The sequence below is a fragment of the Coturnix japonica genome, chromosome 13 (assembly GCF_001577835.2).
Source record: "Coturnix japonica isolate 7356 chromosome 13, Coturnix japonica 2.1, whole genome shotgun sequence".
Taxonomy (NCBI): domain Eukaryota; kingdom Metazoa; phylum Chordata; class Aves; order Galliformes; family Phasianidae; genus Coturnix; species Coturnix japonica.
Window position 1 is genome coordinate 2,564,047 of NC_029528.1, and position 10,066 is coordinate 2,574,112.

Sequence of the window (10,066 nt, forward strand, 5' to 3'; positions counted from 1 at the left end):
CAGCCACATGCAGCAGGAAAGCACAGAGCTCTGTGCTTCCCTTCTTGCTTGTGCCTTGCTCAGTAGCTGCTCCCCTGCCCATGGGTTGCTTGTAAAGCCCAGATCAGTAGTTGCATTCCAGATCAGTAGGCATGTGATATACCCAACCCCTCCATCAAATGCTGCGTGTTTATCCCCTGCCTCTGTCCATCAGCAGATAGTTCTCAGGGCTGCAAGTGATAGCAGTGCCCAGTGGTGCCCAAGCCTTAGAAGAGCAGCACAGTGGTGTGCAGGCACAACACAAGCTAATTTCCTGTGACTGTGCTTGGAGAGGCAGGCTGCACAAAGAGACATTTACAGTAATCTCTTGTGCTCTCCTAAGGAAAAGAATCCACCTGTGTAATCTTTTAAGTTAAGCTTCCCTCCGGTCTTGTTTAACATTATGAAAATGGCAGCTCATATAATTTTATTACCTGAGCTAAATATGATTCTTTCTCTGTCTTCCAGCTATTTCTCCTAATCCATATCAATAAAGCCACTAGGATGCAATGATTTTATAGGCTGCTGCTTCTTTGTCCTCTTTCTTTTATTGCTCCAAATGTATTCTCTTCAAATAAACTAATTAATCTCACAATTAGAAACCTATAGTAGCATTGTGCAATGCATGCAGATACATCACAGGCAGAAGCAGCAGTGACCAGATATTATCCACTTGTCCCAAGTCCAAAACTTTTCCTTGGAAGGCAGCAAAAAGAAGAGCTTGCTGAACTGGGAGAGGAAACTGGGGACTCCTGGTATGTTTGACCCAGACCATCGGAGGTCAGGCTGTTTGGTGACACCCTGCTCTGAGCATTTCTGCTCTTCTTTGGCTATGGGAGAAGGGAAGAGAAAATGTTACCCAGATTTATCATGTCAGGAGCGTTTTGAAACCAGGCAGGCTGAATGCTGCACGAGGATGTTGCAGCTCCAAAGCTCCAGATGGGACAACAGGAATCAAACCACAGGAGCACAACAAAATAGGAAACGGATTTATTGCAGATATCAAGAAAAACCCAACTGCTCTGAACAATGAGACCCAAGGCTGTGACTTGTTGCCTCTAACTTCACCTGTTACTTTGGCTCTGAGAAAACTGGGCATCCCTGGTGTCTTGATCATCCCTCCATAAGACTGGGGTGATGAGAGAGAGATATCTACACAACTGATTTTCCACTTCAGTTTCAGTGCACCTTGCAGCACTTATTAACTAATAATTACACGTTGTTCTTATTTAACCCACTTAGTAGTCACTAAGGAACACACTTTACCTTTGTTGCAGCCAGTGTGCTGTCTCTGCTGAAGCTGAGCACTGTCTGAGCTTCAGCGAAGCAAAATCAACACAATAGATGCCACAATAGATGTATTGGTTGTCCCTACATGCATGGAAAATAAATGACCATAAAGATTGCTAAGTCACACTGTCTGTATTGATGTTCTGTGTCAGCAGAGATTCCAATACAGGATCTCTGTGATTTAAAAAGAAAATTAAACGCTCCACCTAATTATAGGCCTGGGCACATATAGTTGCCTTTGAGTATTTGCAGCTGTCAGGTTCAAATATTTCTAATAACTGTGGCTGTGACATTTGTTCAACAGATGAGGTAAGAACAAAAAAGATGAAGGGGCACCGGGCTGGTTACAGGAATGGAAAGAAGATCAGATACATAACTGGATGCCATGAAGCGCTGTAACAGAAGTTGGACGGTGGTAGCAACCCTGAAAAACAAGACGGGAAAACACCTCATGGAGGAAATGGTTGGGAAGAACGTGTTGATCCAAGCCCAGACCTGAGATGTCTGAATGTCAACATGTCTCTCAGGAGTGTTTAAGATCCTGGAGCACCTTGTGCCACTTTCCCATGGGGTCATCACTTGTGTGTTTCCCCTCCAAGCTGTGCTGATGTTTCAGGAGCACTCTACTTCTGTCTTCCATAGCTGATTTTTCTCTTTCTTTTTTCCCCTCACAAATAATTTCTTACACATTTCCATCCTCAGCTGCTGTGATACGCTGCGTGTAAGCCACGAGGTAATGACAGAAATACTGTTTTGTAAAGACTTCCACTGAGAATTCCCATCATGACATTGCCGACAGGGGATACCTTAAAAAGAAAGCACTGTAAGGAAAAACACATGTTTGGGTTTCTTTGGGGGGAGGGGGTGAAGGCGAAGAAGGAGGAGAGATTAGGAGACTATTCTCAATGTGTCTTAGATCTATAATCTTTGCTGCAGAATCCAACTGTGCAGATCTATCAAGTTCAGCCATGCTTGAGTATACCACACAGGTGGATGGTTTAATCTTGACAGTTGAGCTTCCAACTGAAAGGAGGCAGAAAGAATGAGATGAGAGAACATGCTGAAACCTGTTTGGCTCCCAGCCGGGCTCTGGGGCTGTGCTGCTGTATAACTCTACTGCTTGTAAAACAAAGGCACAGCGATGGGTGGCTCCTTCACTCATAGGCACTGCGTTGGTTTTCCTACAGCAGTTGCAAAATAGCAAGGACCCTCCCACCTGACAATATAAAGGAGTCGGGTGCAGCTCTGCTCTTATAAGGAAGAAACAGCAATGCGGATGTGCCCTAGGAGAAATTAAAGCTAAATGCAGCTGAGATCCCCAAGTGGAGCATGTGTTTCAAGGAGGAATTACAATATACCCAACAGCCGTGGATTTAGAGCTGCATCTTCAAATCTGCCCAGGATGTGCATCCATGGAGTTTGTGTCTCATGTAGATGAGTCAAAACATCCAGTTCTCTCAGCAGGAAGATTTCAGAGCTGCCTCACGTCCAAAATGCAGTGGGTTTGGATGTGAGTTGCATTTCTGCTGCAGACTTCTAGCCACATATGTAAAGATAGCATGGCTTGTGTTAACATTAAGAAACAGAAATGCTAATGAAATGCTTAAGTACATACCTATGACACAATCTGAAACAGGTGGATATGGAGCGACTGAAAGCCTCATGCTTCACTCAAACCATATGTGAAACTCCCATTGCCATCCTGGGAGCAATGATCAAGGGCGGGAGATGGCTGTTAGGGAGCATGATTTAAAACTGACTTTGGAAAGGGTAATTTATGCTTTGGAGTCTCCTCAGATGTGTACCCGGTAGGAAATTCTGTAGCTACACCTGTTTACACATCTTTTGCTTCACCAAGATGCTAATGAGAAACCCAGCCCTCACGGTCACAGTGAGAAACTCTAACAATTACTAAACTCCAGAAAGAAAATGGTTTTCAGGGACTGATTTATCAGCAGGTTTTCTTATGGGACAGATAATTCATGCCAGGAGCTTTGAGGGGCTGCTGAGCTGCACTCAGCTTTTTGGGTGCAAACATCCAGAAACCCTGGTAAACACCCAGTGCTTCAGAGCTAAAGCTGTTCCAGCCAAACTCTCTTCCATCTTTTGCTTTTCTTTTTTTCTTTAATGGCACCAACATGTTTAAATCTCTTTTATCTGCCATTCGTATCTGTGAAGTTTTAGACCTGATGGATCTTCAGACCACTGCTTTTGCTGAGATGTATTCTTCATTCATTCGCTTTCAGTGCCCATGGGCAGCTGAGGGCTCCACACAGTGCTGCTGTTTGTTGTGGGATTGGCACCTATTTAACACCCCCCTGAGACCCAACCATAAGTGCTACTTCTTACATTAAGTCTTGTTCTTTGATTAGAGTTGCGTTCAAAGATGACCTTCCATCTTGTCACAGTCAGTTCCTGGGAGACCTGTAGTTGCAGATGGACAGAGTGTTCTGGAACAGAGCTTTGCCTCATGTGTGACAAAACCACCTGGAGACGTCTTCGTGCACCTATAAAGAGAGCCTTAAGGAATGGTCTAATGCAAGAAGAAGAAGAGGGCTGTGCTGCATCCTCTCATAAGCCACAATGGTGTCAGCTACTTCAGAAACAGAAATTAAGTTCAGTTTTAGTTTCAGTTTTAGACCTGGATCCATTTCCAAAAATCTGCCTAGAAATCGTCACCATCTCCCCAGCTGGCTTTCCAGGTATATATTGGAGCAAAAAGATACCTGCTTTGAGGAGCTGCTGCCAGCCTTCTGCAGGTGCAACCAGTAGAGGTCCCCAGTGGTGGGTTGGTGATGGAGCAGTGCCTACAGCACTCTGCATGGCTGTAGTGCCTGCACCTCACCTTGCACAAAGAACTAGGGCTGGGAGAGGTGGGAGTGAGGAGAATGCTTAGGGAGTTTGCAGGATCAAAAAGGTTGATTAACACTTGGTTTGGGAACCATCATTTTACTCTGTTAAATGCAATTACAGTACAAGAAGAATAACACGTGTAAATGGCTTTGCATGCTTAAGAAACTGTGCTCCTGCAGTGCTTGGATGCGATCGTGCAGTGTGAACCCATCAGAGCCACAGAGAATCTTTGAGAATCTAATCCCAGTTCTATTATTCCCCTTCCTAAAATCAGATCACAAAACAGCAACAAGACTTCTGCTTAATGATAGCCCGAGGATGTTTGTGCTGTGAATCATGTTAGATTTCACACTGATAGTCAATGAGTACATACCCCGATACCATCTGAGCATTTGGCGTGGTTCACGGTGAAGGAGGAGATGCACACCTTGGCCAGGTGGTTTCCAGTGTCCATCCATCCCCATGGCTGTTGTCCCCAGCACCACAGCCCATGGGTTGCCATGCGGCAGTGGTGGCCTTGGGGCACTTCTGGGCACCTTGGTTCTCTGCAAGAAAAGCTGCTTTTGTAACGTGCTCACCCTCCCTCGCCTCTCTAAAAGCCTTGGGAATCGGAAGACTCCTTTTTCTCTTGGCATAAGCAGGACATAAATTCAAAGGGTTCTGCTGAATATTTGTTAAGATGCATATTTATGTGTAAAACCCTCCCTACTCCTCAGAAAACTTTTAGTTAAAAAAGGATAAAGATGATTTACTTATGCCTGAGGGCTGTTTCTATTTAAACATTGCACATTTATTTCTATTTACTCTGGTATTTACTAAAAAGGCATAGTTAAATTAGTGATCATTGCTTCTCCTGAGCTAATTTTTAAGGCTCTTACAGCACTTCTTCAAGGAAACAAACTGGGACGAACGAACGATATCATTCCATCTGCATGACAGTGAAAGCAAACACTGTTTCCAGTGCCTACACAGAAAGAGATCAGTGCCTTGGGATTCCTCCATTTGGCTAAGACTTACCTGGATAGAAAACTCAGCTCTACAAGCTGCCATCACCACATGACACATGACATCACTGAGATGGGTTGCTCTGCCATTCAGGTTTGTACAAAGTATGCAGGTTCCAGGCATCCAATGAGCTCAATAACTAGTACATAAGGGACAACATCCCCAAAAGTCTGCTCTGAGCTCTATAAGGCCTTTTTCTGTTGGGGATATTAACAGTAATGATGCCAGTGCAGCCAATAACAGCCTGGCTGGGCTTAATGACCTCAGGCAGGCAGCTTCTCTCAGCTGGCTCCCAATCCCCAGGAAATGCACCCCGGCTGATTACTGTCGCCTAAGGAGTCACACATGGACCTGGGAACCTTCTTTTCATTAGCTGAACCTGTACCCAAGGAGCCACTGCAGAAACATATTTTTTCAATCAGATAATGCATTTCCAATTAAATAACTTGGTTTTTGCCTGTTTTCTCTTTCTTTCCTGCCATACAGGAGCTATCTGTGTTTAACGCTGTAATGGAATCTTACCATAAAGTTGGCTGTGTTCTTCAGAAGTGATGGTAACGGTCATTAAGATGTGTTATTGTTTTTCACTGGGCATATTTGTACCATATGGACATGCAACATGACTCGGAGCTAAGCATTCCCCAGAAATGCAGGACAAGATGTGACTGATGAGGCTGTGTAGAGCGGTGGAGAAGTGCCTGAAGGAACTCCCAGCAAGCAGGAAACTGCATCTTCCCATACCTGCTGCTGTAGAGTTCCCCTGCAGGTGGCTTTGGCAAGGGTGTAATAAATGAGTCCACATGTTTGTCATAAGCATTATGAATGATATATGGTAAATGTTTGCAAAGCAATGGAGAAGAAAGGCTGCTAGGGCAGGACTTTGGGTTTTAGATGGCAGCCGTGCAAGAAGGAATGGGAGTTGAAGATGAAAGGGCTTGGGGAGCGCCAGTGGAGCTGAATTAAATATGAATCAGAAATCTTTGACAAAGACCGAGGTAAGAAGTAGGGGCAGGTTTCCATTTCATTAAGAGCTCTTAGACCGTGGCTGTGCCCCTTTCCAGGGCTGCCTTTGTTGGAGGGAGGAGAACTGCATGTGCTCCTGGCCCAAAGGAAGCAAAAAGATGTTGGGATGTCCCCATGGACCAGATGTCATACAGGGCAACAGTGCTGACCCACTGCAGGTGCCGTTCCCTGATTGCTTGGGTTGGTGATGGATGACATTTATTGGGTCCCTGCAAGCCAAGTGAACTTCTGGCAAAAAAGAATTTCTCAGTGGATTTTCCTGGTTCTGAAAACACTTTTTCCCCCCCTTTTTCTTTTCTTTCTTAATGTGACTTCAGCAGTCTTCTGAGCAGAGTAGTGCAAAAGAAATAATGTTTGAAACAATTTCCTGCATGTAACAAGTTAAATAGCTCTGCACTGAAACGTGAAGTAAATAACTTTGAAGCACAGTTAGTCTTTGTTCTTGGTTTCAGTGGTGAATTTCTTCGAGCTCTCATGGCATGGAGATCGTTTTTAAAGAAAAAAAAAAAGAAACAGTTAAAAAACACAACACAAACCTTGGCACGTTTAATGGAAATCAATCTGAATGGGAATTTCAACTGTTGGTAAATCAATGCCATCCCCAAGCTCTGTGCATATTTGCCCTTAAAAATAATGCAGACATTTATTCAGAAAGAAGCCTGTGCAGTGTTTGGGATGTAGTGAATTAAACACCAGTGGTGCTTTAGAACAATTGCAAAGAGAGTGAGCTCCTGCAACCCACCCTTGAGCCAACAGCCCTTGCGTGCGCCAGTGCTCGTCAACTCTCTCTGCCCAGGTCATGCCGTGTAATGCACTCACAGCCCTGCCCTCATTTGCTTTGGGCAGAGGTGGAGGTTGTGAAACTCTTCATGCACTGTCAAGAAAAGACTTTTCCAGTGGTCTGAGAAGTCAAACTGTCTACAGGTGGTCCATGCCATGCAGTGCTGGTGCACTTCTCCAGCAGTGGGGCTTGGTGAGTTTTGCAGCTTGCCATGAGCTCTCTATCCTGGGAGGTTGTCACTCATCCCTCGCAGCAGCTCCTGCCTGGAGCGATTCATCACCATGTCAGAGACAAGCCCTCGCTTGTTCCTTTCTATGGATCAGAAGAGAAAGACACATCCAGGGAAGGGAGGAACAGCTCTATGTGTCTTGGTGTCACAATCACAGATGTGTTTTTACAATGTGCGTGACCCAAGGAGAGCACCCACCCCACCTGTTTGGTACGGGGACCAAGATGGGCTGGCACAGCACAGGGTATGTGGGGCGCAAAATGCACAGAGCACAGGTGTGTCTCCAGCAGATTGCACCTCCCCTGGTGCTCTGGGTTGTGGGACCCTCAGCACCCACCAAGGGCAGGGTCACTGAGTCCATCTGCTATCTCTGAGGACAGCACAAGTTGGGCAGGCTGCTGGATGAGGTGGTCTTCCCCTGTCTCTGCTCTGAGGCAGGATGCTGCATGCACTGTTAGCACTTGCATTATCTGCGCCATATGCACCCATCTGGTTCTGCTGAAGGTTTTGATCTCAGCCGGGTTTGATTTATGCAAGAACAGCAGCATTCCCTCTGTAGAAGGCAATGCGTGATGGTTAACGTTGCCACTGCTTAAGGGTATGGCCTCATCCCACCAAGGCAGATTTACGTTGCCCCTTATTGGACACATCTGGAGGAGGAAAGGAGCTCTTCTCCCTTGGCCCACGTCGGCTGGGTTTGGGCCAGGCAACGTGAAACCCCTCTGTACTTTGCAATGCCGTGGTTTGTGGGCACGCTGTTTTCCTGATGGCCAAAGCCTGGGAAAATGATACTGAAGAGGTTGGTATGTTCTCTGCACTGCAAAATACAAAGCAGGGATTTTTAACTCTGCAACAGAGGTTTCCATCCCCCATTGTGAGAGGAGCAGGCCTGGCATCTATACAATGAAGAACCTCAGTGAAATGTCTTGCGAGGGCTGTGCATTGTAAGTTTGCATGCATGGAACATAACAGCACCCCATGTAGCTCATTTTGTGCCTTGGGTTGTCCTCATAGACATTAACAGTCTTTCTCATTTGGTTTCATACTTCATGCTTCATTCAAATGTTGCATGCTTGAAACTCCTCTTTGTGTTTTTTTTTTTTTAAGCTATCTTGTTAACATCAAGTAACATGACATATCATGATGCATCATCATACCATATTACACCATTCGTTTTATTGCATGACATTTTGCAGAGTTCATGAATGAGTAGTCATTAGTGCTGAAAAAAGGGACCTGATTGCTCAAGGCTCCCACAAGAAAAACTGAAATGTGAAATTTGTCACATTAAGAGCTCTTTGTCTTCACTTCCTGGTGAAATCCATCTGATTCTGAGTGTGATGCATTGATTTTCATTAATAGAGCATCGTTCTGGGAGTTGAGATGGGAACTGAGAAGAGACAATTTCAATTTAAATGTCAAAGGAAAGCCAGGAAGGCCAAATAGTGACCTGACCTGGAGTGAGCGCAGAGTTCTGTAGCAGTCAGGGCTAGTAAGCCCTGCAAAAAGTGATTTGTTAGGGTTTGGGTGAATTTCTGTGATGTAGATACTGGAAGGAATTTTTATGGGATCTGGCCCTGGAATTGAGAGGATTAAATAGCAAAGGAAAATCCGATGTGCAATTCGTAACTGATAGCGCACAGAAATGATAGTTCTTGTAGCAACTGGAATTTGAGTCACCGCTTACTGTGGCCAGCCACTTCCAGCCATCTGCACACCAGGAGCCAGACCCAAACCCAGGCTCTGCACCACGAGCAGCACACATTGCATGGGGCCACGCAGCATCAATGCAAAAAGAACTGTCCTTTATGGAAAGGGTTGTCTGAGGCTTGTCCTTTTGCAGGCACTGTGTTTGTCCTAGAAATATTTTCCCGTTTGAAGAAATACGCTGCGGTAGGCCTGGATTTCTTCATGACATCAAGAGGGGTGTCCCGTGGAAGGAACAAAGACGCAGCCCCTGTAGTGTCCAAAAATTTAGTCCATGTGGCAAAATCAGTCTGGCTTGGAGGAGCCAAAGGGAAGGTCCTCAGCACAGCGTCAAACAAGCTAGAAAATGCACAGGACAGGAAACAAATCATAAAAAGCTCTGCAGTGATGCAGCCCACGCTCCTGCCCGAGCACAGTAACACGCTGTGTATCATGGGCTGCCATGGGAGGCTGGTCTGGGTTTCATCAGTGAGGTTTGAGACGCTTCTTGGACTTTTTGCTATTGGAATTAAACCAAAACATCACAAGGCTGTGGTCAGGCTTGCAGGAGAGAATGAAGGTAATACAGTCTGTGAGTCTGAGCAGAAGACTTGAAATCAGTTCAGGGTCCAATCTTGTATCCTGTTAACTCAAGGCATTCTCTGGGCTCAATCCATCCTCTTTGTGACTGTGTTCTCGTAGCAGTGCTCAGCTGAGTCGCAGCTATTAGGAGCCTTCAGTCTGGGAGGCAAAGTAGTGCAAAATCATCATGCCTTCTATTTTTCATGTGCATGGAGTTTGAATGATGCTGCCAAAATGGACCCCTGAGCAGGTGGATAGTGCTGTCTCCAGGTACAGCCTGCATGAAGCTGAGACTCCGAAGAAAGGGTGAGAATTGGGAACTAGTCCCACTGCATCCCCTGGCGGTGCTGTGATGGGGACTGGGAAGGTCTCAGCCACGTGGGGAGCTGCATTTTATAGAGGGTGGATGCTGAGCCACTGAGGTTGCTCAACATTTCCAAGAGCACGATGTCAGGCAAAGGGTTACATTTTGCAATGCTAAATATAAGACAAATTGAAGATAAACATAAAAAAAAAAAAAAAGAAAAAGAAAAAAAGATGGGTTTTCCATAAGGCAGCTGGTGGGTTACTGACCTTTTCATGTGTTGATTTGGTATATT

At 45.4% G+C, this 10,066-nt stretch overlaps 1 long non-coding RNA gene across 1 annotated transcript; it reads right to left on the reverse strand.

The window, feature by feature from the left end:
- Positions 1-1,018: 1,018 nt before the first annotated feature.
- Positions 1,019-5,322, reverse strand: LOC116654038. Its single transcript, XR_004308860.1, has 4 exons — positions 5,179-5,322; positions 4,535-4,706; positions 3,658-3,815; positions 1,019-2,114 (listed from the first exon to the last, which is right to left on the reverse strand). It is a non-coding gene; the product is annotated as an uncharacterized LOC116654038 (long non-coding RNA).
- Positions 5,323-10,066: the final 4,744 nt, after the last annotated feature.